General features: G+C 36.3%; 1 protein-coding gene across 9 annotated transcripts in view; it reads left to right on the forward strand.

Annotated features, from left to right (window-relative positions):
- NPAS3 (neuronal PAS domain protein 3) overlaps nt 1-22231 on the forward strand; it is an 835099-nt gene that overhangs the window by 5257 nt on the left and 807611 nt on the right. The gene's annotated exons all lie outside the window — the stretch shown is intronic.

Genomic DNA, 22231 nt, shown 5'->3' on the forward strand with positions numbered 1-22231 from the left:
AAAAAAAAAAAAAAAAGAAAAAAGAAAAAGAGAAACAAACAAAAAAGAGAAGGGGCTGCTGTGTGACGAGGAACAGCAGTGAGGGTGGGGGGCCGGGGGATCCCCGAGGCCGCCGCAGGTCCCTTGGCAGCTGCTCTCTAGGAAGGAATGAGGCTGGGGAGGGGGAGGGAAGGCAGGCGAGAAGGGGGAGGAGGAGAGGAGGAGGAGGAGGAGGAGGAGGAGGAGGAGGAGGAGGAGGAGGAGGAGGAGGCCGGGGGCGGGGAACGGAGCTCGCGCCAGGCCCGGAATGTGTCGCGGAGGGGCTGTCTCCGCGCGGAGCGGCTAGGCCGGGCCGGGAGGATAGAGGCGCGCGGCCGCCACCTCCCCGCCGCCCAGGCTGCGTCCTTAGCCTTGGCAACTTGTGGGTCTCTTGCTTTGCCCTGCTTTGCTCTCATCTTGCCCTCCTTTCCACTCCTCCGCTCCCCGAAGAAAAAAAAGAAAAAGCAAGAAGAAAACCCTCAAATCCAAATTAGCGAGTAAACAGCGAGATTCAAAATGTGCCAACAGTTGGAACGGTCTATGCCCCGTTAGTTACTGTTTGGGGATCTGTGTTTTAAAAAGTTCCTGGTGAGAATTGCATATCCAGGCCGAGCACGTCTGTTTGAAGTTAGTTAAACTAAAGCCAAAGGGAAAGGGAGTTTGTATTCAAAATATCCTTAACCGTCCTCCGAGAATGGCATTGTTAGATTGCATAGTAACTAAGCATCCCCCCCCCCCCCCCCGCCCCACGTGGTTTTCCCTCCTGCTGTCCACCCAGCCTACTTTGTTTGGAATCCTATTTGCTATTAATTGGCAGCGTTAATGACATTAATTGCATATAGCATATTGGTTTGTGCAAAGTATCTTTTTCTGTCTCCAAAGAGGAAATGCTCAGTAGGAAGTATGAAATGTTACTCATTGCTTCAAGAGGAAAACAAATGCTCTTAGATATATGCCCCCCCACAACTTCCCTCATAGGTCTAAGTGAACTTGAGAAAAAAGATGAGGGAAGTCCATGGTAGTTGCAAGATTTAATTATTATTACATGGGAGGTTTTATTTTTTGATACAACATAGCATTTAACCTATAGCTTACATCAAGTAGAGGGTAGACAAACAAGATTTAAGACATACTCATTAGAAAGCTTCAGTTACGCTATTGCTTGTTTCCTTCAGCAGAATTGTCAGGATTAAGGGAAAAATTTTGTTAGGTAGGTGCATAATTGACAAATTCTAAACTCTGGATAATTTCTATATAAATCCTATACCTAAAATAAATCAGGCATGATCCAGTTTCTAAAGATGTTGAATGTGTATAGCCTTAACTGTCTGAAAACTCATACTAGCTAAAAGGCATATTCAGTGTTTTATGAAGAATTCACATATGAAGTACATTGCTCTTGTAGATAAGAAAAAATTTTTTCAGAGCACTGCGCAGGTCTTTTATAATTATTTTTTATTTAACATGGTAATGAATACCTTTTCAGATCAGAAGTTTATAATTGATTTCCTTCCTCCCTTCCACCCGTCCTCCTTCCCCAGTTCTGTTGGTAGTAAATGTATTTACTGGGATGGCCCCAGTAATCTCTCTAGCAGAGGCCTATTTGTGTGCCATTTTGGGAATTTTTCTGAGATAGGAATCTTGAAGATAGAATTAATTTCTAGAGGAAACTTCATAGCCTCTGCCTGAGCGCGTTCTTTATCACCTGTCTCCATTTGGCATTCGAAGAAGGTAAATCAAAGTGCACGATTTGTTATTCTGCTTCACTTGAGAGCTGAACTAAATAACACTTGGTCTGAAATTCTGATTGAAGTTGTAGGAGGATATACTGTATTTAATGCCCTTTAATAGCATCTTCTTGTTCAGCTCGGATGCTGTCATTTTAAAGGTTGGATCTGAGAAGGTTTAACCTGTAGGGAGAGGGAGGAGTAATAACCAGGTAGGGCGCCGAAGGAGCGATATACAGGAAGGGAGTTATAAACTAAATGTTTCACACAGGAATAAACCACAAACTTGGCCCGTTACCCAAACAGTTGGTTTATGTCCCGAGGGTTCACTTTGTTATTAGGGCTTTAAATGCTCTTAACACTTTAAGGGTAAACATGACACATGTTAGTTGATTTGGTTTTGGAATGAGAAATGGAAAGTCAGATGGTTTGTTCAGAAGGGGGTTGTTTTTCATAGTTACTTGCTTGAAGTAAGTAATTTCACCTTTATGTGAATTTTTTGCCTGGAACTTGTTGGTTAGTAGTAGTATTTCTCTGTAACAGTTGAACACATATGTTTATAAAACATGACTTTCTGTGGACAGGCTTTAGGTGATATCCTCCCATTTATTTACAAAATGGTTTCCAAATCATTGATTTCATGAAGGAGTATATGGACACTACTTTCTACTGCTTTTCAAATACACCAGTAATCACAAACTTATACAGAAAAAGAGATATTTTTTCAGTGGTCTTGTTGTTAATTTATAAAATGTCTGACCTGAGTTTAGTAGTACAGTACAAAAGTTATTTCCTTCTTATAATGTTTACAGAGTAAATTTTGGAAAAAAAGAAGCTTTTTCTTACTGATGTCTTTGGTTACTATTTAGTACTGCTTAAATTTCTCTGACTCTTACACACAGAAAGAGCCTGAGAGCCTTACAGAACAAGTTGAAAACCTTGTGTATTTAAACTTGCTTGATTTTTCTTTAAACTCCAATAGGCTGCAAATTATGTAGCACTACCACAGAGTTTTTCCACTATGTGGATGTATAACCAAGAAAATTAGACAGAAGTGTCAAGCATGTGATGTGCCCATGCTGGTTTGCAAAGCATATTCCCATAGTACAGGGCTTTTGGTTTAAAAGTGAAGGTGGTGGTGGAGACTATTTTTGGAGGTATTTCTTTATACACTGTAAGCTTAAACATGGTGATAAATGATGATATGCGTTGTCTAACACTTGCTTATATATAAATAGCTCCACAAGATTGCTTAAATGATAATCGAAAATATGAAATAGGATGGCCTTCGTATCACAAGGCCAAGGGTCTACAAATGGAAAAACTGAAATAATGAAATATTTCCAAGGCAACAGACTGTCAAGAAGAACTGTAATGCATGGGCATATCATCGAACTACCAGAGAGGATATTAGATCGTATAGCTCTGGAGCCAGGAGTTATAATGACCTTTATTATGTAGGACCCTCCCACATTACAACATCTTTCCATATTCCCAGTCTTTGGTTTATGAATTGAGAGACAAATAGCTACTCCAAATCTGTAATATGCCAGTCACTAGATTTGATTTGTTACAAGAAGCAAACTTGACATCAGCACTACTTGATGCTTTTGGTTAAAAAAAAAAAAAAAGTTACTAGTGGTATTATGAGTAGTTTTGGTCCCTGTATCTTTGCATGTTCTTAAAAATATGACTTTTACTTGACTCAAAGTGATGTGAGATGAATTGATAAGCATTGCATTGTGATTTAAATATAATCTACTCATTGGAATGGTTTGGTAGTTTTAGTGATATGAAGTTTGCTTTTCCCCTGAAATTCTGCACCATGGTTGCCCCTACCTACAACAGAGCTATTTTATGGGAATGCTGGTGTTTCCATGAACCCCTCAGTACTTTTACTGTGTCCCAGATCTTAGTCTGGATGGAATCCAGGGGCACGTGAAAATTGTGTCTGTTTGAAATGGGCCCTGATGTCCAGGATCTCCTGCTCTGTGGTGAGGTTTTCTATGATAAGATGTATAGATATGTGCTTTTGTAAAGCAGCACTGTTGGGGGAGGATTTAGGCAGTGTAGCTTTCATTTAGTTATTTTTAAAGCTGTAGAGCCTTATATTTTGTGAGATATTTGTGGGGGATATGTCACAAATATTTCTGAATCTCTCCTGGTAATGTTTTTCCCTATGAACTTTCTTAAGTGCTTTACTATTAAATGTAAACCTTAGATATTCTATTTCTCTTTTCTTATTTTTCCTGCATTCCTGTAATCCTCTTTCCTCTGCAGAATGCTGCTTGCTAAATTTAAAGAAAATTAAGAGCACATGAGAGGAGAACTGGCCCCTCCTATTATGTTTACATGGCCACTCTTTCTATTGGGTAACATTTCATCTTTTGAGTTAAATTTTTTAAAAATTTTGCATTGCAGAGGCTAAGATTCTAACTTCAGGTGTTTTACAGACATTCCTTAATTGTTTACACTAGAAAAGGCTGAAAGTTAGTGAAAGAGTTGGTATGTTGAAAATTTAGTTGATTAGTTGATTAAATATTAATTTTAAAATTTGAATGCTACCAAAGCTGCACATAATGGAATATATGAAACTTGAAATATTTAAATCTGTACTATGATCTGTACTAATATTTAAATCTTTACTTCTAGAACTTATGTAAAAATTCAGTTACATTGCTTTGCGTTTAATGATGTTAGTATTTTCACAGTAAATAGTGTCCCCCCCATTTTTTCCTCATTGGGCAGTGTAATAAACCAACTGTAACTGAATGGTATTTTTACTGCTCTGGGCCCCATTAGTGTGAATAGGATGTTTGCACTATTAAGTTTGATAGAACCTTACATAGTTAGAATAATTTGTAGTAATTTTAGTAATACTACAGTGCACAAGCAGGACGTAGCGTGGTAAGAGTAAAGTGATTACTACTGTATCTGAAATGACTAGGGTAGTGACAAGATTAAACAGCAGTTGAAGTTGTTGTCTGTATACATTTCTAGAGCATAATGTTTTGGTAAATTAATTGGAATATTTGTGGTCTTGTGTATAAAATCATGAGACACAAGATGAAAATCGCATATTACTATGGCCCAAAGTGCTCATGGCCTTCGAGTATAATTATTGATTGGTTCACTCACTAAGCCTTATTTATTGAACCTCTACTATGGACAATCATGACTTGTGCCAGAGAAGGTAGTTAAAAATACTCTGTAAGAGCAGTTGCTCTGGTCATAGACTTGTTCTTATACTGGACAGGCAAAATATTATAGAGAGTCAGAAAACGCCCTTTTCTGCAAGAGGAGGAAGTGCAGAATTCATAGAAATATAAATAAAGCTCTCTATCTGTTTGGACTTCTGTTAGTTTAGTGTTGGGGGGGAGGGGGAGTGTAGGTATCCAGGTTGTAAAATATTGTAACTAATGACTGTAAACTGATTAGAGGTTCTTGGAGGAAAGAAAGAAAAGATGCCATATAAATGTAAGTGAAATTATAGACGATTTTTAGAAACAATCTCTGGTGGGATTCAAAAAATAAAAATAGATCACACATGATAATAATCAGTGGTTATAGGGCACTACCGTGTTTCGGGCCCTGTATTAAAGACCTCACAGTAGTGTTCTCAGTGGCTCCCCCCTGCCCTGGGAGGCCAGTGCTGATATCCCCACTTTTGGTCAAGAAGAGACGCTAATCATCCCAAGGAAGGTAGTAGAGTTAGGGACTGAATTTGGGTTTGTCTTTGTAGGAATGTACCTTTAACAGCAGTGTGCACGTGTTCCGTTTTTGGACTTTGTGGAGCCAGGGATTTCTGCGCTGATGCCAGAGAACTCTTGTGGCAGGAAGACCCCGAGCACTACGGATAGTGACCTAGATCTCTGCTTCTTGGTCGTTCGTCAGATGTTTGGAGAACTTCAGAAATGCAGTGTTCATAAAGTTAGAAGAATAATTCATGTTTAAATGACTTTCCCTCTACTCTTTCACATTCCCATAGTTTTGTGGGCAAGCTCCACAGCTATGTGTACTTTGGGGAAGATTTGTTACGGCATGGTTTTAGAAGAATCGGTTTGCAGGGTGCCTGGGTGGCTCAGATGGTTAAGCATCTGCCTTGGGCTCATGTCATGATGCAGGGTCCTGGGATTGAGCACCACGTCAGGCTCCCAGCTCAGTGGGGAGTCTGCTTCTCCCTCTCCCTCTGCCTCTCACCCTGCTTGTGCTCTCTCTGTCTCTCTTAAAAAAAAAACAAAAAACAAAAAACGGTTTGCCGCATACACACACCTCTTTGGATATAGACCATGAAGTACTCCAGGACCTCCTCCGTTACTGTTATCCGTGCCTCAGAGTGCGACACAGTTTGTCTAAAGATTACAGTTGAGACATTCTTATTTTATGATAGTTTTGCCACTGAGTGGGTGGAAACAGCCTCACAGACTTTCTGAGTCTTTTGAAATATATAAGGACTCATACATGTTAGCCTCCTGCCAAATCATCTGGCATTATAATAATGACAGCAAGCATTTATATGGCACTATGTGCCAGGTACTAGTCTAAGGGCTTTACATATATTAACTCATTTAATTAAAAACTTGTTAAAAATGGACCATAATAAATACACAAATGGTAAGTTCTCATTATTTAGTCCCTCTTCCCTTGTGGGCACACAAGACACTTGTAGCGTCTTCAGGAAGGGAGAGTCTTTGGTAACATTTTAATTTCTCTAAGGCCAGGAATCCTAGGGGTTGGTCTGGCATGTAACAGTTTTTTGACAAAAGCTGTACTGTGGGAAACTTTGTAACATCTGACACCATGACGGCTCATTGTAGAATGTCTGCTAGATTTGAGGTAGTAGAGGAGCATGTTGCATTTATCTTTGTGTTTTTGGATGTAATAGTGTCAACCAAATAGCTTAAAAAAAAAAAAGGTATAGTAGGAATTCCAGACCTTGAAAGGACTAGATAAGCAGTGCTTAAGTATTTGTGCTTGAAAGAACTGAGTATTTTGCTTTTGTATTTTAATAAAATATTTACTTTTACATTCAGAAAATCTCTTGTTTACATAAAGAATAGGTTGCCTTATAAAATGTTGGAAAGGGCTCATTTAGAGAGATGTTTTGCTAAAATATTGAAGATAAAAAGCAGTAGTCAGTGGGAAGCATAAGTGAAAAATAAGCTGCAAAATTTAAAATAGCATTCAGATCACCTTAAAAGAAATTACTTCTGATTACAGTATTTTATTATCATCAATATGCTAATGCAGATTTAAAAGGCTCTGACTTGGGTACCTAGGTTATATATAACATTAAAGCTTAAATCTTTATCTCATATTTTTGAAAGTAGTGCCACATAGCATTTTAAGACCGCTTTATGAAATCATAGGTCATTTCAGTTATATCCCATTACTTCTGATAGACAGGGGCTTTTTCATTTGTAAGATTTACAAGAAGAATTTTATTATAAAGAAAAATGTAATATTGGATTAAGGGTCATCTTTATGTGAATATAGCTCAAATTGGCACCCTCTTACCCTCCAATCTATGAATTTTCCTTTCCACCATGGTAACACGTGTTATGGGAAAGGATACTAGTTCTAAACTTCTTTCAGGAGCACTTTACACAGAAAGAGTGTGGTGTTTTGGTAGGGGCAGATGGAATGATTGAAACTGTTTGCAGAACCTGTCTCTCTGGTCCTAGAAAATGGAGACATCAAAGGATAAGGGTACTTTAGTAACTAATATGTATTGCACTGATTGAGGGAGTATTTTTCCTATACAAAGAATTTGTTCCTCAGAATTTATTTCTGAAAAACATATATATTCTATTCATATATGAATGGGATGATTTTTTTTTTATTGTACAAGATTCTGTATGCCCTGCATGATTTGTATGTAAAACCTACATGTATACTGTTTACAACATAACTTATGTATAAAATATAAATTAGATCTACCATGCTTGTATTATATCTACCTAAAATGCAAAAATGTTACAAAGATATCTTGAACATATTATAAATGTCTTACTTTAGATCGAGTTAAATTTACATATATGCAGTGAATTGGTGACTTTTTTGTTTTCCTAATGCTGTAAGGAAAAGTAGGCTCATCATTTTTTTTACACATTTTTATTGTTCTCTGTAAATGTAATTTGTTAATCCTGTGAAATTTGTCATAGATAAATTTGCTTGGATTATCTTGTCACCACCGTATCTGCATTCTTTTGTTCATTGCTTATTCATAATTTAACAGTCTGGCAGTGAGCCTTTTTGGGATGCTCACAAAAGATATATGACCTCTACCAGCTGCTACTATAACCTGCAGAATGCACAGCAAGACATTAGAAACGTGAGGATTCCTCTACTGATTAAAGTGCTCTTCATTTAAACAGTCTGTTCATAAGAATCTCAGGAATCTCTTGCTACCAGCAGTTTTGATTTTTTTTTCTTCCTAACAAAATTAATTCTAACAATTGAATCTTCATTTGGTATGATTTTTTTTTAGGTGAGCTAAAGGAAATTAATTTCTTGATTGCTGTTGCTTCTTTATAACTAAATACTCAAACATTTTACATTTGGGCATGTTAAAGTTATCCAGAAACAGTTTTACTGGCCAAGGAAGAATAGGGAGAGAATAGAGTGGCTATATCACATCCTAATCTTAGAAGAAATGGTCGGTTTAAACCTACTTGAATCCAAGCACTTTACAGTTTATATTCTAAACACCCTATATTATGTGGTAGGTGGCAGACATTAAAAATAGAATGTTACTTGAAGTGTAACCACATCTTTAGGTTTTCATTATTCTGAATTAGTTTAGCATATGAATTTATTCTCATTCCCTCCCCCCCCCCCCGAAGAAATCAGCAGATCAGTTTATGAGTAATGGCTAGTTTTTGCCTCTCTTCTGTGCAGGCATATGATTACGGTTCAAAATAATTCATTGCTAATCCATGCAGTATTGGTTCATCTCCATCACTCTGTTCTGTGATTAGAGCCTCAGGCCTGCTGCCTTGCTTTCCGCCCTGATTTTCTTTAACTGCAACCCTTGTTTTAATATAGTTCTGTAGTCACCACTGTCCTGCTAGCCCCTCTCCATCCCTCATATATATCGATTGCAGTAGATTAATATTTATTTGAAGCTATTTTTCAGACTTTGTGAAAAATGTATTCATTTCTTACTGTGAATCTTCATCTAAAGGGAGGGGGAGAGGGTAGATGTAGGACTCAGGTAGGCAACTCTTCTTACAAAGTGAAGCTATTGCTTTTCCAACCTTCATTCTTTGCTATAGTCACTGTTTGTTCTTTTTACACACATCAGGAAGTTTAATTTCCTTGAAAAAAATTTAGATTAAGCTATAATGTTAACAGTTTAACTCTTGTTGGTAACAGTTCTAAAATGGCTTTCTTCATTTTCTGAGTATATACTGTAGTCCGTACAATCACCGTAATATACATTGATCAGCTTGCATTGAATATTTCCAGACAGGGACGCAAAGCTATCATTTTCCCTAACATCAAAATTTGCCAATTTCACCAGAAGGTCATCTAACAGATTTTTTTAAAGACTTTGTTTCAGATCTCAGTAGTCCAGTGTTCCTTTTAATAATTACTTTCGTCTCATTGTAGCCGTGTGTTTGAAAGTGTAGGTCAATGAGGATGATTGCATTCAGAATTTCATGATCTGTGTAGTGGAACAAATTGAAAGCAAAGCCTGTATCAATCACTGTGAAGGGAGGGTTAATTGTTACCGCTTCTCAAGCCTCTGGACAGATAAACCAGTAATGAAATACTTATTGCTCTGATATGTGAATGCTGAAGGATGAAACAATGGAAACAGAAGCAGTCTTCAGAGATAACCAAAAAGGCAAAGAAAAAAAAAATAAACCGGATGAAAGTATGGAACTATGTGCTGCATTACCTCTCTTAAAAGTAATATTGTTTTTAGTTTCCTACCCATCTTTTTCTGGCAGGTTAGGGCAGTCTCCTATGTCAGGTTGCTAAAGCCGAAAAGGAATATAAATGGAGAACTCTTTTTATGTAAAATAAAAGAACTGAAAAAAAAAAGTACAGTCCTAGGCTTTATATGAACTCTGCATATTTTATAAAAATAATGTTTGAGTTACTATTTAAGGTTTTCTCTCAAAAAACTAGTGATGCTACATATGTTAAATATTATACATGCATAAATGGCTTAAATTCCAGAATGTTTTAAAGGATTGTTTTGTTATCTTTGAAGAGATTTTGGAATTATTGGCCCATGGTAGACCAAAGCATAGAGGAAATTGTGAAATACATAAAGAAATAGTCAAATAAGAATTAGTGTTGCAAAGAAATCATGAGATTAAACACATTTAACCATTTCTTCCATATGAACTTAACACTTAAACATCTGTTAGTTACTTATATGTTGAAATATATGCAAAAATATTTAGCCAAATTGAAGTCTTAGGCCCATGACAATCATCTCAACACAGTGGGTAGTTCTGAAAATTAATGAGAATGATAATACTGTAAAGACTGTTCCAGAGTTTGCCCAAATTCATTATCTAAGACTCTTGTTAAGAACATCTCAAAGAATTTTAACCAGGAAAATATATTAATGGTTCAAAAGCATTTTCAAAACCCTGAATTATAAAAGTATAATGGAATTATATATGCAAGAGTTATAGTTAGCAACACAGATAGCAGAAGACATTATGATGGCATATTTTTCCACAACCTATACTCCTTTTGTACATGGTTTCATATGTAGGGTTTAATCTCATATGTTATTTTTTTTGTTTGTTTTTAGGGCAAGAAAATCAGAATCATTTAAAAAATAAAATGGGTTCCTTCCCATTCATGTGGGGAAGCTGATAGCTGTAAAAAGTTAGATGTGTCTTTTGGCAGTCATTTCGGATTTGACACAAACAACCACTAACAAGCTAGAACATTTTTACCAAAAAGAAAGAACTGTTGCACATCTTTTTATTTGTCTTCAGAAATTAAGAGTTTCCCAAGGCCTGTTTTTGCACAATATTGGTGTAGCTGCATAGAAACTTAAACAAATGATTGGGGCATAGCCTTTTTTATGATAGTAGCACCATCCTCCAGCTAATGTGGTTTTGTATATTGTAAGAATTAACTGTAATAGTAATACTGTAACCTCCCTGGATCAGGATATTAGACTGCTACTAAAATACCTTAGAGTGTAAGTCACTAAGAGCTCTAAAGTACAGCTGTACCAAAGGGTATGGACTTTGGTCTACAACAGATGGCAGGCAGAAAGCAAGGAGAATTCCTTTCCTTGGTAATAGATACATACTTAACACAAGGGCCCATGGGGATCGAGATTGTCAGGGCAGTACGTTATGAAGTACCATTGGTCACTTGCTGGTTGGGTGCTAGTAGAACAACAGGTAATGGCCTAAATCCTGGCCACTGGTTTCATTATCTTTAAAGGAAGGTGTTCTCTACACAGGTCCTTTAACCATTTAGAGCCTTAGTTTCTTAGTATATTCAGTTGCTAACATTTCCTTCCAGCTACAAAAATCTGTGACTACATGATTTGAATTATTTGGATATATGATACAAAATAATGAGTTGAGGTCTATGTTTTTTTTTTTCTTTCTCCCCAGTGGTGGTAGTACTTAAAAATATTCCTTATTTATGAAACTATTACAGTTTTTAGATCAAATGCAATGCTTGTCATGTAGGTTTCAATCAATAAAATATTGGATATTGAAATATTTTTCTTCCACAAAAACATCTTTGAACGGAAACTTTTTATTGCAAGAATATCCAGAGAGAGATTGCAGTGGAAGCTATAGGCTCTATTAAGTTATATTTTAAAGTGACATATTATGCACATGACTCAAGGTAGCACTAAAGAAAAACACTAAAAGTGTTTAGCGATAAATACATTTGTTGGTTAAATTCAATTGAGACGGTAGAACAACTCTGGAAATATTTGAAAACCAGATGATATACCACAAAGAAGGAAGCTAACAATGTAATGTTTGATGGACAGGCGAGCACTTAAGGGAATAACTAATCTCTGAAAATTTCATGTGTTCCTAAAACATTTATAAAGAAATAAATTTCTGTAGTGAGTTATTTGCCCAAATGACAACAATTATTTCTTTCTTTCTGACCTTGTTTTTCTTTTTTTCTTTAAGTTTTTTTAAAGATTTTATTTATTTGAGAGAGAGCAAGAGAGACAGCATGAGCATGAGCAGGGGGACGGGCAGAGGGAGAAGCAGACTCTGAGCTGAGCAGGGAGCCTGACGTGGGGCTGGATCCCAGGATCCTGGGATCGTGACCTGAGCTGAAGGCAGATGCATAACTTAACAGACTGAGCCACCCAGGCAGGGAGCTTTCTTCTAATTCTCTCTCACTTATAAAGGTGAACTGATTTGGTGTTTGTAGTATAGAAAGATTTAAATATTTATGATTTTAGGATAAGATTTCTTCTAATAAAGACTTTTTAAATACATGTATCATTTCATCATTTATTATTTCCTTTTAAAAGTTTCTAATTAGTGACATAAATAGATACTGCAAGTATATTCTTCTGAGATAATTAACCTTTTTGCCTAATTGCTCTATGTATAATACCTATATTTTATATATTATCTGTAGATTTAAGAGCATTTTATCCCCTAAATCTATTTTATACTTAGTGATAATTTAACACCACTGATAAAAATATTTTTCCTAAAAACACTCTGTTCCTCACAAGATAATTTTCCATTTTTCTCTTATGAAAACACCCAGTAAAATTAACAAAAAAAGCATAGCATGGTAGACACTCTTCTGTAACTCCTATCTTTCCGTCTTCTTGCATCAAGATTGTACTTTCTCAGAGCTAATGTTGGCTGAGTGTTAGCAGATAATCTGATTAGAACAATTTACATTTAGGAATGAAGCTGTTTTCATTTTTTTAAAAGGAGGCAATAATACCAAAATTTCAATTTATTAGAACATGGAGAGTCTCCAGTGTGTCCTTGCCTGTCTCTCCACATCACACATATATACCCCTTCCCAAGAGATACCTTCGTCAACACTTTTAAATACCTCTTCTGACAATTTTCTATCTTCTGGTGACAGTGTTTTAGAAATGATACATTAGTTTTCTCACATGATTGAGTATGAAAATGGGCAGATTTCATGAGCTGGGTTAAACACATGTGCTGTACATATTTTCATTGGTTACATTTAAAAAAAATCTAGTTAAAAGTCTCTCACTGTGGTAAGAAGAGCTACTACCAAGTAAAGAAATTGAGAATTGGGTGGTATGTTGTGACACTAAGGTTTGAAGGGTCCGCTCAGTGCCGAAGTAGGATTTAAATGTGGAATGTATAGATGGCCGTAGAGGTCTTTGTAGAAAGGAATCCGCATCAAGTCTTTAGAGTTGGGTTGAACCAAACCACAACAGACTTCACAAGAGCCAGTCCCTGTCCTGCTTCTTTTGTAGTCAGACTCACTTACTGAGTCCTGTTCCAAGGGCACACATTACCATCTAGCTGTGTTTTGCTGTTATTCATTTGCTGGCAGCATCTGTTCCTTACATGGTTATGCAGACTTTTGATAAGCCCTGACTATAGCCTCTCCTGACTTATACAGGGATTTTTAAACCCATGGTCCAAGAACATTATAGCAGTCAGTTAAATGGGCTTCAGGGGATCTGAAGAGTCTCCTGAAATGGCATATTCATATATTTTTATCAGTTACTTAAGGGGGTATATTTTCCCTGAAAAATTTGTGTTGAGAATTGTGAAGAGCCTGCGATTTTACCCTACTTGCAAACTAGTAAGTTAGCCTGCCACAATTTAATGGATATTGGTAGGAGATGCATTATCCTTGGATTGGAGACAGAAAAGTTTATTACAGCCTTAGCAGCAGCCAGTGTGTCAGAATGTAAGGCAATTCTCTGATCTTCAGTTCTTACAAAGAGGGCCACGTAATACCTGTATACGTAATAGGTTGTGTTACAAGAGGAACGCTGAACTTAGGGAACCTTAATTTTTTAGAATGGACAGTAAATATGTCTTCCCTTTGCTCTGGAGGGAGAAACACCAGCTCTACCCTCCAAGGCTGTCCTCTATACAAATAAACTTGAATAAATAGTCTGGTACAAAGGGTAGTTATAGTGCCTTGCCTACAAAATGTGCAGAAATGCAAGAGACTTACCTCTCAGCAGTCTGCACCATTGTTACGGTGATTATGTAGAAGGATGAGAGGATGTAGTGATGTAATTGTCCTGTAGTTTCACGTTTCTTTGAGCTTAATGCAACATGAAGTCAACTATTTGAGAGAAAATGACAGATTCCAAATATATAAGCTTTCCAAAATGGCATATGATGTAGTACATCAATCTTACATAGGTTTGGTTGATTCAGTAGTGGATAGGTCCTTTTAATGTTAATATATTAACATTCCCATGACTTATATTTTATCACAGTTGATTTTTGTCCTGTTTTGTAAGTATGCTCTCTTCCTGGTTTGCTCTATTTATCCATAAATTTTAACTTGTTGATAGTTCACTTTGTGTCTTTGCATTATATCGTTTAAGTTTCTCCATAGCTCAGTAAGATAGGTTCTGTCAGTATCTCCACTGTATAGTTAAGGTCACAGTAAGGTTTTGGAACTGGGCTCAAGCCTCAGTCTGTTGACTTACCACATGATATAGATGACATTCTTTGATCATACCAGCTTCCTTCTGACTCTTGAAGAATTGTTTTCTATTTTTCTTCTTTCTTCTGGGGCTTTTCCATTTTCCCACATCACCTTCTTGCCTCATAATGTTTTTCCCTTACCTGTCCCCAAGTCCTTGCCCCATATGGGCCCAGCTGATGCTATAGGTCCCTTCTTACACATTGCCCTTTAATACCTGCCATGGACATGTAGGTATTGAATCTTTTTGCACCCCCACATTATACTAAATCATCACCTTATCTTCTGATTTTGTAGTGACCATCTCTGTAAAGCTAATGATTACAATGACAACATAAACAAGTCAACCAAAGGTTTACAGGTCATACCTAGCTTTGTGGTAAGGTAGTACATTGAAGATTGTTATAAGGAGATTATGATCTTATTTAGCAAGTTATAATCTCTCCTTCTATTTCCTCCATAGTTTTTATAACATTCAGTTGTGAATAGATTTACATGTTGTGAGTTATGGTGGCATGGGTCATAATGTATCCCTATCTTTTGCATAGCACTGCACTTTTGTATATACCATAATTTGTTGATATAGCTTGCTTAAAAGTTTTGGTTAGAATGACGATGGTTTCTGGTCAATTCTGATCCAGTTATAAATTAGAAGGTCACCTCCAATCAATGCCCAGTGACTTGGCACTTTGCTTTCCCATTTTCCAGTCTTTTAGCCTCCTTTTTTCCCCATAGGATTTAACAGTACCATGATATTATAATTTAATGACCAAAACATGATCTAATAGCTCACAAGACCACTTTGGCCCAAATAGTCTCTGTTGGATACATTCTATACTTATTCTCTGCAATGGAGATGTTTACATAAATGTCAGTAAAATATCTGAAGATCATGCTAAAATATCAAACCGGAAGATGCTCTTGAGGAAGTGACAATGGAATATAGAAATCGTCTTTCTGTTAAGAGCAGATTCATCATCAGAATCTATTGTTAAAATTCTAAATATCCATAACCAGTATAAAGGACCATTAACCAAAATGATGGATGATGAAGAAATAAATTATAGTTTCTTGTGTACTTGTCTTTCTACATAGATTGTGACCTCTTTGAAAGGGAAGAAATCATTGTCCCCCATTGTGCATGCCCAGGGGTGGAACTCTGGAACAGAGTTAATGAATGAAGGAATGAATGCCAGTTCTAATTATGTCTACTTCATATTTACATTTCATCCCAGGTAGTCCCCATATCTGTCAAAAACCTACAATTATACTTTGCATACCTCATGATCTCTGATCTAAAAAAGAAATTAATAGGGAAAATTAGGTATTTTACATTTATAAATATTTTACCAATGCTTAGAAATTTCTAGTATATTCTAAAATTTCAAAGCTGAATTATTTGCATTGTTTGGCCTGGATTACCTGAAGATTATACTAAAACTATAACTCTATAACTCTACAGAGAATGAATTTAAGATGTGTCACAACTCTCCATTAACCAAGGAACCAAGAAATTTTAATTAGAACCAAATATACCACCGATAGTTTCTTTACCACCAAATGATACTACCGAATAGATGAATTCTGGAACAATGGAATATTTCTAATTAGAATGATATTAAACTGTTTAATCATAGACCTGTACCTCTGAAACAAATAATACATTATATGTTAAAAAAAAAAAAGATAGGAAGGGAAAAATGAAGGGGGGGAAATCGGAGGGGGAGACGAACCATGAGAGACCATGGACTCTGAGAAACTAACTGAGGGTTCTAGAGGGGAGGGTTGGGGGATGGGTTAGCCTGGTGATGGGTATTAAAGAGGGCAGGTACTGCATGGAGCACTGGGTGTTATACGCAAACAATGAATCATGGAACACTACATCAAAAACTAATGATGTAATGTATGGTGATTAACATAATAAAATAAAAAAATAGATATTGAAAAAAAGAATGAGATTAAACCCATTTTATAGTTATAATCTCATAAAATTTGAATTCCGTTATTTCTATATTTCACAAAATTGTACCTATAATAACCTAAGTTGATTAGACCAAAGTTTAAAAATCCAATCATGTAAAAGAGAACAGATTACAAAAAGAATTGACATTTTTCTAGGGATCTCTCCTCTCATAGCCTGGTTCAGTCATCACGTGGCCTTGTGTACATAGTATCTATAACAAAAATCTTTGCACAGAAGATCTCCTGTAAGGATACACTGAATAACCATGATTAATTTAGCTCTTTACCATGATGGAGTAATAGTAGTGAACACTGTTACTTTCCTACAAACCAGTAGAGGGATAAAACTTGATAAACTTGCTTGAACTTAATATATATAAAGAAATGAAATAATTAATGACTCTAGGGAAAGAATGGATCAGTAGTTCAAATATACTTATTCCTTTCTCTCTTTACTCTGAACATTGCTCACTTTCTCCAAAGTTTACCTGTAGTCACTAAATTTTGTCTTTGATGCATATGATCCATATTCAGATATACTGATGTATGTCTTAAATAATTTTTGGGATGAAATTTAACTACAAATTTATTAATATACCAGTAAAGAAACACATCCAATTCTCTGAAACGAAAATAACATCTGACATGTTGATGCATATACTTAAATGTTCAAACACATGCACACACACATGCATGCACACACACACCCTGTGCAAATAGAAACAGAGCCCTACCCTATAACCCCAGTTAGAAATTCTGTTCAGTGTTAATAATGAAACGTCAGTGTAATGGGCAAAAGCTTTCCACTGAGTTGCAGAAACACATAACCATCCATGTCTATTTGGTGTGGTGTCCTGGCATGATGATGATTTTATTTATTTTGTCCAGATCCACTCTGGCTTCCCAGCTCTAAATGAAGTTGGTCTTCTACATCCAGTATCTATTTAGGAAGATTGCTCTCTTCCGAAAAAAACAGACTATCTCTGGATTGGGCTCTTCTACCTGGAAAATTTGAGCAACTACATATATGCCTTATAGTTTTAATAGTAATATCTTAACAGTTGCTGCTTATTGCATTATTTTTATGTGTCAGACACATACTAATAATAAGCTCTTTGACACGTTATCTTAATTTTCTAAACATTTGAATTTGTTGCTTTGTTGATTTCATCTTTGGTATCTTTCAGGGCTGCTCATTATAAGCCTTCATTTTCTCTTCCAGGTATTTATATTACATTTGTCTCTTGTAGAAATTTTGAAAGCCGCAGAAATTTCAGTTTTGTTTCACCAAGTCACTCCCTCATCCTTTGGACTGACTTCTGTCTGTCAGTTTGGGGAATGTGCACTTCTTAATCCTGGATTTGGTGGTAACCTCACGGTAAGCGTTATAGGCTTAGGGAAGTTCTCATTTTCTCTGATTTTATAGGTTAGGACGTTTTGTTGCCTAAATGTGGTACCCGGAGTTTTTGAGTCATTGTGGTTACACTCCTGCTCCCCACCCCTGGCTCAGCACAGGGGTGTTTGGTTTAGCTGTCACATACTGGCCACTCTTCTTGCTCTACTCCTTTATCTCAGACTCACTCAGCATTTCCTTAACCATGACTTCAGTTCCCTTAAAGTTGAGCTGAGACTTTCCATTTTCAAATTTGTTTCCATTTTCAGAGGTTTATTTCTCTTTTTGAAAAAAACCTGTGCCCCCTCTTCTTCTCTACTTTGATTTTTATTTCTTGTTATCTTATAAACTCTTTAAAATGACAGTTCTCCCCCCGCCCCCATAACTGAATGCTTCCAGAAACGTTAATACATTCTTTCTTACACCACGGACCTACCATTATCTTCGGTTTTTCTTAGCCAACTATATTCTGCTTCCTTGTATACCTCCAAACCTGAGGTGAGCTTCTACCAATAGATACTTTCAGTCTTTATCTCCATAATCTCTTCACAGCATTTGACACCACTGGTCACCCCTTCCTTTTGGAGACACTCTGTTCCCTTGACATCTGTGATGCTGAGCTTTTCTGATATTTCTCCCATCTCTGTTTGTTGTTCAGGGTTCTGGCCTTGTTGTCTACTCATCTCATTCTGTACTCCCTACAGGAATCTGCCTTACATGCCCATGGCCTCGTAAAAGGAGACAGAGATGCTGACAACACAACATTTATTCATGTTCAACTGGGATCTCTCCTGATCGCTAAACCCGTATACACAGCTGTGTATTGGGCACAGCCATTCAGTTGTCGCTTGGGCACCTCAAGCTCAGAGGGACCTGAAACTTAACTGTACGGTGCTTGGCACATAGTATGTGTTCAATATATATTATATTTCCAGATAAGTGACTGGTAAATAAATAAATACATGGGTAGGAAAGGTAGCCCCAGAAGCGGCTCATGATAATATGTTGATGGTGATACTCTTATCTTGCTTGTCAAACTTGTCAAACTACTGACACAGAGACTCTTGACTGTCTTGATCATTGAAATTTGTTCTGATTTTCTGATCTCTCTTTTGACCTTCTGGTTTCCAGACACACTGCTTATTTTGACTGATTCTTGGACACCTCATATTTTTATGTTCCTAAACTTTTGCTTCTTATGCCCCAGAAACCACAGATCCTTTATTCCTAGACTTGGCCTGATTTTTGACAGGGGATGCATGCTGTTTAATGTGCGTGTGTGTGTGTGTGCTTTAACTGTAGTTCACATAAAGACTTCAAAGATGAGTGATGACCTTGAACCTAGTGTTAAGGTGGTACAATTGCAATAAGCTAACCCTTTAGAAAACTATGTTTACATTTACATGAGCAAATATTTTATGTACTTTGATTCTATTGTCATTTGCCATTTTTAGACTTCTTCCATGAAATCTGTAGTTTGCATGAATCATGTTCAGGTTTCTGGTAGACAGACTGAATTATGACTGTTATAGTAAAAGGGAAACCCATTTAGGGAGAGCCCCATGAAGATGCACATAGTGCTGGTTTTGAAGTGTTGAGCATGCTTCAGTCCCTCAATTACAGCATCACCTCTTTGTGTGAAATTCCCAAATATTTTCAGGTTTACTGAGGAAAAGATCCTCTTTTCTGGATTTATCAACTAGTAACTATAATGCAGTGTTGCAATCTATAGTCTTTCTAAGCTCAAGTGTACACCACAAAAAGAGGATATGTGGATTGAAGTCAGATAGCTTATGGAAACCGGCATAAGCATTTTATGACTATTACTTAAGGAACTTAAAGGACATACCATGTATGATGTTTTATGTGAGTTTTCATTTACATCTTTTGTGAGTAATGGTTAATTGTTGAATTAGGCAGAGTCTATAGCTTTTCCTATCCTTCTATATATGTGTCAGGGGGCTTTGGAAAGGAAGGGAATATTTTGGTTTTAAGGCAGTCCTCAAACACATGGAAAAACTTTAAAAGGAAGATCATCCAAGAAGTTTTTCTTACTTTCATGCTTTTTTTGTATTTATATAGGTTTTTTTTTCATTGACTTAAATATTCTTTACAGTCATTACCAAACTCATATAATGAGTTTAGGAGAGAAGCAGGAAAGACAGTATTTATTGGAGAAGACAGAGCTTATTATATGTTTATAGCCTTATATATTTCTTGGAACATGAGAAAAATAAAAGTAAAATTCTGCATTAATAGAAGAAGAATCAGTTCAAATACAAATGGAAACTAAAGCGACATATCTCTTCTTGTGCCCTAATGGTGGCTGGCTGAGAGATCTTCTTAGGCAAATCACCAGGAACACCACAATGGAATATCAAGTTATAGACTTTTTGGGGGGGGGCAGTTACTCTATGCACTATTATAGCTTTTATTAATTCCAAAATAATAAAAATGGCTTTTCCTCATTACTCTATCAGTCAAATGTAGTCATACATTGTTTGGGTCTTAAAACATAATTCGGGCTCCTTACTATGGAATAAAGTCCATCCTTACCCATAAATTTTATTCATACAACATGTATACTTACGTGTTTAATGTGGAATTAGGAAAAAGGAAAGTTACATAAAACTTAATAATGATTCTTTAAGACATAGTAGGAGATGAAAACCTGCAATAAGACAGCTTAATTTAATCCTAAGAACCACAACTGCAGTGTCTTGTGTTTTGATTTATTGTGTTTTCCCAGCATATGTGTTTAAACATGTTCACCAACCTCTGGAATTATTTAGGGAAATGTTTGTGCTGCTTAATTCCCCACATAAATGGTAATTTCATGGCAATTCTTGAAATAAATATTTTTAAACTTGAAAATATTTTGTGTCTATTTCCATTATAGAAACAAACATTTAAAACCCAAAGTAATATTTTACCAGTAATTTGAGACCTAATAACATTTCTCTGAAAAATGTGACTTCATATCTGATTGTAGTGCTGCCATCTTATATTGGTTCTGCTCTCTTTCATACTCAATCTGTATAACATGTTGTGATAAATTGCTCCATATCTCAAATTGAGGATGCCTCTCAGTTATTCATAGTGTGGGTGTTGTCTGATATCTTATGTGGCCCCACCCCCCATTCTCACCATCACTGTCATCATCATCATCATGATGAAGGCAAATGCCTTGAATTCTTTCTGTATCTCAGTCAATGTGCTAAGATCTTTACACACATTATCTCATTTAAGCCCCTCAGAAACCCTCTGAGGAAGAGATCATAAATCCATTTTATGGATGAGAAGCCAAGTCTTCTCCTCGAATCAGTCGTGGTCTTACTTAAATTATTTTAGAAAGCTACATTTCAGTGGTGAATAAAAAGTGAAAGAGTTGAGAATGGTTCAGAAGTTCAGATACAGAACAGCATATGATATTCAGTTGCCTGCATAGAACATAAGCTAAAATCCTCCTTAGGCAGATAATCAAACACAAATATAAAACCCCTCAAATAATTTTAATTTGTGGTTATGGAGTCAAAAGGAGCAATTAGAAAAAAAGAAAGCTTTTTTCTTTTTTAAACAAATATTTTGGTATAGTGGTGTGTTGCTGTGGGAAACTGTGTATGTGTGTGTGTCTGAGTTTAGGGCCTTAGTTGGATTAAAGGGAGGAGAAGCCATGATGGTGAGGAGATATTTTGAAAAGTGTCCTCCTACCTGTAGAGGAGGGTGCCCAAAACAATGAGTTGGCTGATTAATATTAGTTTGAATTGAAAAATATAAAGCCTGGATTTTTATGGTTTGAGTTATTAAAACTGGATTTTGAAACTATTAAGCACTACTGATTTATCTCAGACTGCAAGGAATAACATCATCATAAAGGTAGAACTAGACAAACCATTTAACAACACATTAATAAATGATGAAAATGTTATCTTAATGAGAAGAGTTTGTGCTTATAAATGGAAACTTTTAAGTGCAAGCATTAACAAGAAACAGATTACTAACATTACAGGAAGTCTAAGAATATACTAAAGTTTAGGAATTTATACCACAATTTTAAAGTACGTATTTCTTTCTAATTCAAGACCCCTTCATCTCCTTTCCTTCTAGAGCTATTTATTGTTTAAATGGGGAGTACCCAGTGGCTTTTCTCATTGTTAGTGGTGATAGATGATGATCCTGAAGAAAGTCTAGATAGAATATAGTGATAAAAATGACACTTTCTGGGCCAAAGAAGTTGCTTTAAACACACAAGCAGTTCTGAATGCAAATAAATAATGGCAAAACAGGTCTTTTCTCCTTGCTGTAATAAGCCCCATATTAGCTAACTTCCAGATTTTAAATACAGAGTAACATTTGATAAGAGGAGCTTTGCCAAGTGGAAAGAAGACAGCAGATGAGGGCATTAAATTGAAATAATGGGCGCTGAAAAAGATAATGGATCAGGCTGCTGCAGAGCAGTTTGTGGGGAGAAGAAACTTTGCAACTGGGT

Source organism: Callorhinus ursinus, unplaced genomic scaffold, assembly GCF_003265705.2.
Source record: "Callorhinus ursinus isolate GAN/ISIS: 27379988/994484 unplaced genomic scaffold, GSC_fseal_2.0 scaffold8, whole genome shotgun sequence".
Classification (NCBI taxonomy): Eukaryota; Metazoa; Chordata; class Mammalia; order Carnivora; family Otariidae; genus Callorhinus; species Callorhinus ursinus.